Source organism: Zingiber officinale, chromosome 8A, assembly GCF_018446385.1.
Source record: "Zingiber officinale cultivar Zhangliang chromosome 8A, Zo_v1.1, whole genome shotgun sequence".
Taxonomy (NCBI): Eukaryota; Viridiplantae; Streptophyta; class Magnoliopsida; order Zingiberales; family Zingiberaceae; genus Zingiber; species Zingiber officinale.
The window spans coordinates 128,947,684-128,955,403 of NC_056000.1; positions in this window are offsets into that span (position 1 = coordinate 128,947,684).

The following is a 7,720-nucleotide window of genomic DNA, read 5'->3' on the forward strand; positions in this document are numbered from 1 at the left end:
ACAAAGATCGCCTCATTTAATCCTAGATCGATTGTATCAACAATCTCCCACTTTTTTGATGTGTGACAATATGTTTAAGTTAGACATAAGATTAACTTTGAAAATTACAAACATAATATAAGCATGAAACATAACTTCCAAAACTTTGATATTTGTTATCATAAAGCGTAAAATCATGAAGAATACAAATTCATAACTTTGAAGATTATAAGCATGATATAAATCATGAACCATGAGGCATAAAAATCTACACACACTCCGCCTTATCATATGCTCTATTATGAAACATAAATCATGATATCCAAAACTCCCCCTTAACATATACTTTATTAAAAACATTATAATCTAAAACTCCCCCTTAACATATGCTCTATTAAAAGCATTTTTAACTTAAACTTATCTTATCCTCCCCCTTTGACATACATCAAAAAGGAAAGAAGAAACAACAATTTCAGAGAAACATAGCATACCCTTTAAAAAAGCAAACAAAACCGTACAAGAATAAACAGAAGCATATGCGTACATGAATAGTTATAAATAAAGACACATAATCATAGAGAAACGGTAACACCATAAACATAATGAGCATGTATAGATAGAAAGACAAAAGGTCTCAGGTGACATAGGCAAAAGAGATAATAACATCCAACAATATCATCATCAACAATGTTCAAGGTGAGAAAGAGTAAACAAATCAGAGCCAAAAGTCCACCCGACACCAAGCAACAAAACAAAGTCCCTACGCCGAAGCATCATCATGGGAAGGAGGAGGAGGAGGGGGCCCTAGTAGGCAAGATCCCAGCGCCGCATCATATCAAACATCTCTGTCTACTGCTGGCGAACGCTCCAAAACTCCTCGCGAATAAACTCCTCCAAGTGAAAGACACGCTCCCGCAGGGAGGCACGTGCTGGCTCTGCAACAGGGACAGAGACCTCCTCCGCATCATCATCGGAATCAGAATCATCCTAGCCAGGGCAGCGACGCCACACCATAACACTGTCACGCTGCTCAATCTGGGCTAAAGACATCTGGCGAGGCTCTAACTGATCAAAGTCCTTAGACAACTGATGCAAGGCACCCCTAGTGACATCTATCCCTTTATGAATGAAAAATGATGTCAAGACATGACAGAAGGGCATGTATAACTTCCCCTGAATTGGTCTAGAAAAATGGATGATAGACTCATAGACCTGAAGAGCAATATCGATATCAAGACGCTGCTCTAGGGCATACATCAGAACTAAATGAGGAAGACGGATTTTGGCTTGCCCTTTGGTCACGATGGGCAGAAGACAGGCAATGACAACCTTATAGAGGATGTAACTGGGGGCTGACATGCGGGTGACATCAAAAATACATTTTAGTGGAGCCCTGGGAATATGAAAATAATGCTGATAAATCAGATCAATAGAGACATGAAAAAGTGAATCAGAGAGAGGCTCCTCAACCTGAAGAAAACATGTAAAGGTGCTAGTAGACCGCCTACACCCTAAGAAGGACCTCAGTATTTCAGGGGTGAAGCTAATGGATGTCCCATCGACCATAGTGACATATGCATGACCCTCAGTACTAGATGGACACAGATTATTGTAAAATTCCTTACACAGGTCTAAATTGATGGTAGTCATGCAATGAAATAACTTTTCAAACCCATAATGCACATTAATGTCAATGATTTCGGGGGCAATTCCGGTGAAATAGGGATGATTGAGATAATGACAACTCATCATTTTGAAGTCGGTGTTCTCAAAACGAGTACGGCAAGCCTCGGAGGGAAACCGTCCTCCAGAAGGCACTGAAGGGGGCTGCCGAGTGGGCTGCCGAGATGTACCCTCTCCAACCGGACGTTTTTGCCTAACTCTAAACTGTTGATACAGTCTGACCTGGCTGTTGTTTTGATGTTGACACTGATTTAAGTTTGTATCAGATATTAATTAAACTCAGATTGATTACTGATCAAGGTTGATCAGGTGGAAGGGAAAAGTCCAAGTATGGAAACTTGGCACGCGGAGTCGGAGAGGGCTTGGTAGCTCATTCTCTGGACTAGGTCAGAGAGGGCTCGGTAGCTCGTTCTTTGGACCGGACGGAGTCGGAGAGGGTTCGGCAGCTCGTTCTCCGGACTAGGTCAGAGAGGGCTCGGTAGCTCGTTCTCCGGACTAGGTCAGAGAGGGCTCGGTAGCTCGTTCTCTAGATCAGGAAGGCTTTAGGGTTTAGGGCTGGGAAGCTCTAAACCTACGTAGGAATTGGATCGGTCTGTTGACCGATCCAGTGATACTATGGTTATCGGATCGGTCACCAGACCGATCAGTAACCAATCAGTAACTCTCTGTGAGAATTACTGATCGGTCTGTAGACCGATCAGGAGGCAACGGAGTTTGGGAGAAAGGATAGGGGGATCGGTCTATGGACTGATCCACCTATAGCCTGATCGGTCAACAGACCGATCAGGGCTCTCCTGGACCGATCAGGCTATGGCCTTATCGGTCCAAAAAGGCTGTGGATCGGTCTGCTGACCGATCCACAATAATATTTCTCTGCAACTTCTGACTCGTCTGATTTAACCATCTACTGTGAGCTTTTTAAGTTGCAGGTTGCAGGTATCATGTTAATGCTTAAATTCAAATTAAACTCCATCAGGAAAATAAGACAAAGGGTTCTTTCTACTGTGTTTCGCTACAAATGGTTGTTGGTTGCCACTCGGAAAACCTAGAGGTTCCACTGTACAAAAATTTTGTACAAAGGTCTGAACCTTTTCCTAGCTACCATATGTTCCTTTAAATTAAATTTTGGATCGCCTGCGGAACTTAACACATTTGATCCAAAACTTAATCTATTTGTTCTTTTAGGTTTTGACTTGGATCTCCTGCGGAACTTAACACGTTTGATCCAAATCACCTAAGTTATTAATTCCATTAAATATTAATTTCCAAAATTGGTTCCCAGTACTGACGTGGCGAGGCACATGACCTTCTTGGATATGGGAGCAACCACCACCGACTAGACAAAACCTTTTAAGGAAAGCTAATATTTAATTTCCTAAAATAACTTTAGGTCAACCGAAAAGAACAATCAAATCACAAGGAAAAGAAAAACAAAAGAGCACTATATCGAAAACAAATTCGAAACACTAGAATCGTATGCCTCTTGTATTTAGTATTATTTCCAAAAATAACTAGTATGATGCGGAAAGAAAAATTACTAGTTATACCTTTTAGAAAGACCTCTTGATCTTCTACCGTCTTCCTCTTCTAACCTCGGACGTTGTGTGGGCAACGATCTTCCAAGATGAGAACCACCTAGGCACCTTCTTCCTTCTTCCTTCAAGTTTCGGCCAAGTACAAGAACTTCCAAAGAATGAAGAATTTTCCACCAACCAAGCTCCAAGGGATGCATGCTTTCTCTCCTTCTTCTCCTTCCTTGATCCGGCCACATCCTCCAAGCTCCAAGAGATGATAGATTTCGGCCACAACAAGAGGAGAGAAGAGAAAGGGAAGGGCCGGCCACCACACCAAGGAAAAGAGGGAGAAAAATAGAATAGAGTCCTTAGCCTTAAAGCCTCCTCTACCCCTCTTTTATAATCCTTGGTCTTGGCAAATAAGGAAAATTTAATAAAAACTTCCTTAATTCTTTTGCCATTGAAAAGGAAAATTTATTTAATTAAAACAATTTTCTCTTTTCAAATTACAATGGCCGGCCATAACAAATAATATCTCCAAGCAAATAAAATTTTAAACACCAATTAAAACTTCCTTATTTGCTTCCGGAAATTTATAAAAATTTCTCCAATAATTTTATCCCTTCATGATTGGTTTATAAAAAGGAAATTTAATAAATTAAAATCTTTCTTTTAAACATGTGGATAAAAAGAAAGTTATTAAAATCTCTTTTAATCTACAAATAAGGAAAGATATCAAATCTTTTCTTAATCTTTTGTAGAAACTTATAAAAGAGAATATTTAATTTTAAACTCTCTTTTAAATCATGAACATGGTTAAAAAGGAAAGTTTTCTTAAAATTTAAAATCCTCCTTTAATCGACAAATAAGGAAAGATTTCAAATTTTAAACTTTCTTTTAAACATGTAGATGATTTACAAATAAGGAAAGTTTTTACCAAAAATTAAAACCATCCTTTTAAACTACAAATAAGGAAAGAGATTAATCTCTTCTCTTAATCTTTTGTAGAAAGCTATAAAAGGAAATTTTTAATTTTTAAACTCTCTTTTAAAATCATGATATCCACATAAGAAATAATTTTAATAAAAATCCTCTTTAATATTCTAGTGGCCGGCCACCTACATGGCTCATCCACTTGGTCTTGGCCGGCCCTAGCTTGGGTTCCAAGCTAGCTTGGCCGGCCCCATTGGATGGGTAAGAAGGTGGGTATGTGGTGGGTATAAATCTCAATATACTAGAGACTACGATAGGGACCGAGAGGAGGAATTGGTTTTGGTCTCCCGATAAAATTAAGCATCCCGTGCTCGTCCCGAACACACAACTTAATTTTATCAATAATAATTCATTCCACTAGAGAACTATTATTGAACTACCGCACCAATCCCAAATTACATTTTGGGCTCCTTCTTATCATGAGTGTGTTAGTATCCCTGTGTTTAAGATAACAAATGTCCACTAATTAAGTAAGTTACTGACAACTCACTTAATTAATATCTAGCTCCAAGAGTAGTACCACTCAACTTCATCATCATGTCGGACTAAGTCCACCTGCAGGGTTTAACATGACAATCCTTATGAGCTCCTCTTGGGGACATTCTCAACCTAGATTACTAGGACACAGTTTCCTTCTATAATCAACAACACACACTATAAGTGATATCATTTCCCAACTTATCGGGCTTATTGATTCATCGAACTAAATCTCACCCATTGATAAATTAAAGAAATAAATATCAAATATATGTGCTTGTTATTATATTAGGATTAAGAGCACACATTTCCATAATAACTGAGGTCTTTGTTCCTTTATAAAGTCAGTATAAAAGAAACAACCTCTAATGGTCCTACTCAATACACTCTTAGTGTACTAGTGTAATTATATAGTTAAGATAAACTAACACCTAATTACACTACGACCTTCCAATGGTTTGTTCCTTTCCATCATGGTCTTGAGCTACTATTTATAATTTATAAGGTACTGATAACATGATCTTCTGTGTGTGACACCACACACCATGTTATCTACAATATAAATTAATTGAACAACTACATTTATCACAAATGTAGACATTTGACCAATGTGATTCTTATTTCTAGATAAATATTTTATACCAAAAGCTAGGCTTTTAGTATACATTCTAACAATCTCCCACTTATACTAAAAGACTAAGATGTCATATCTGCTGTCATACATCTGATTCACATGCCTTTTAAAAAGCTCTTGCCTTAAGGACCTTAGGTTATCATCTGATGCAATCTAGGCGGCAACAACTTCTCCTCGTTATATAATTTCTCGTATTGGGTAGTACTTGCGCTCTATTGTGTTTACTTGCCTTATAGACTCATGGTTTCTTCGAGTTTGCTACTGCACCATTATTATTACAATAAATTGTAATAATCTTTGGACAAACTAAAAATCATATCTAAGTCTATCTTGAGGTTATTAAGTCATTCATCTTTTATGACTACCTCAAAGGCTTGCCATATACTCAACTTCTATGGTGGAGTCCAGAAAAACACCTATGCTTATCACTCTTCCATAGTTATGACTTTTCCTCCTAAAGTAAACACAAAACCCCGAGGTCGACTTATTATTGTCCCTATCCGATTGGAAGTCAAAATCCGTACAACCTACAGGAACCAAATTAACTGTCTTGTAAGCTAGCATATAATCTCTAGTGCCTCTAAGGTACTTTTAATATATGCTTTACTGCAGTCCAATGTCCTTGTATAGGGTTACTTTGATATCTGCTAACTATGCCCTTGGCAAAACATATTTCTGATCTCGTGCATAGCATACATTAGGTTGTCTAACTGCCGAAGCATAAAGAACTACCTACATGTCCTCAATCTCCTTTGATGTCATTGGAGACATCTCTTTAGATAAAGACACTTCATGCTTAAAAGGTAAGAAACCTTTCTAGGAGTTTTTGCATGCTAAAAACAAGTGATCCGGCGGTAAGAACAGGGGACCCCAGCTCTAGGGAGTCAACGCCACGTGGAAGTCAAAGGGTCAGGTGGCCGACCGGATATGGGTGGGTCGAACGCCCGGCCGGCTGACCGGGGTCTAACTGATGGCAAAGGGCGCCCCAGCAGGAAGCTGGGCCCCAACGCTCATGTTACAGGATCGTAGGGCCGAGCGGAGGACACGCTCGGCCAAAAAATAAGGAAACATACTGCTAACAGTCTCCACAAAGCACATCACCGAGAATCTTCCAAGTAGACCACTATATGCACCCGGCCAGACGTAAGGCAGCAAGCCGGCTGGACGCCCGGAGTGCAGGCCGGCCGCCCGGACGACCGGCCAGAAGCAAAGGGGAAAAGGACAAGGGACATCTTTTCCTGACAGCGGGCATGTTCCACGTTTAGGTCATACTCCAAATCTTACGACAGGGGATTCCGCTGTCCCGTCGAAGACATACTTGAACTGTAGCAGTATGGGATCAGGTGAGCTCACTGACAAGCCCTTACTAGGGTATGGGCTAAGGACACGTGTACACCTCGGTATGTGTACATCCGCTTCTCCCCAGCCCTATATAAAGGCCCTCATCCTTCGCCGGAGGTACGCGTTCTACAACTTTCGGAGCCACTTTCTTGTTGAGCTTTGCCTGACTTGAGCGTCGGAGGGTCGTCGCCGGGAACCCCTTCCCGGCCCGACTTCCTTGCAGGTTCGCCGAGCGTCGTCCGACCGGCCTGAGATCCACGCTAGCGACTCGGAGAGCGCCACGTGCCCAGCGTCCGTTGATTCAGCTTTCGGACAGGATCAATTTGGCGCCGTCTGTGGGAATGCTCCTGCATCCGAGCGGAAGCAATGGATGAAGCTGGATGACAACACACGGTGACACTTTCCACGGAGGAACTCGACGCTCTGATCGAGTTGAGGGCCGCCAAGCTTGTGGAGCAAAAACAGAAAGCACCAGCCGAGCGGCAGGAGCAACAAGCAACGTCCGCATCTGGTGGCCGAGCGGAAGCACCACAGGCCACCGTTGCATTCCATCGGGCCCTATTCCGCACCCCTAAAGCCGCAGCAACTAATCGAGATCGGGGATCTTCTTCGGATGAAATGCCTATACGAGACAACAGAAAAGGGAAAGCCCCCCGAGCGGACGCATCGCCCGAGCGGATTAATCGCCAATTTTTAGAGGCTATTCTACGAGACCCTCTGCCCAAGCACTACGTGCCTCCGACGGAACCACCGATCCGGATGATCATTTGGGCAAGTTTGATAATACGGCGACCCTGCATCAATACACAGATGGGGTGAAGTGTCGGGTTTTCCTCACCACCCTCTCTGGATCGGCTCAACGGTGGTTTCGGAGATTGCCGGACGGATCTATCCCAAGCTTCAAAGACTTCCGAACGGTTTTCCTCCATCACTTCGCAAGCAGTCGGCGCTATCAGAAGACTAGTGTCAGCCTGTTTGCCATCAAACAAGAAGCCCGCGAATCGCTCCGAGCCTACATCCAGCGGTTCAACAGAGTGGCTATGGATATTCCAACGGCCACCTCGGAGACCATGATGAATGCCTTCACACAAGGCCCAGT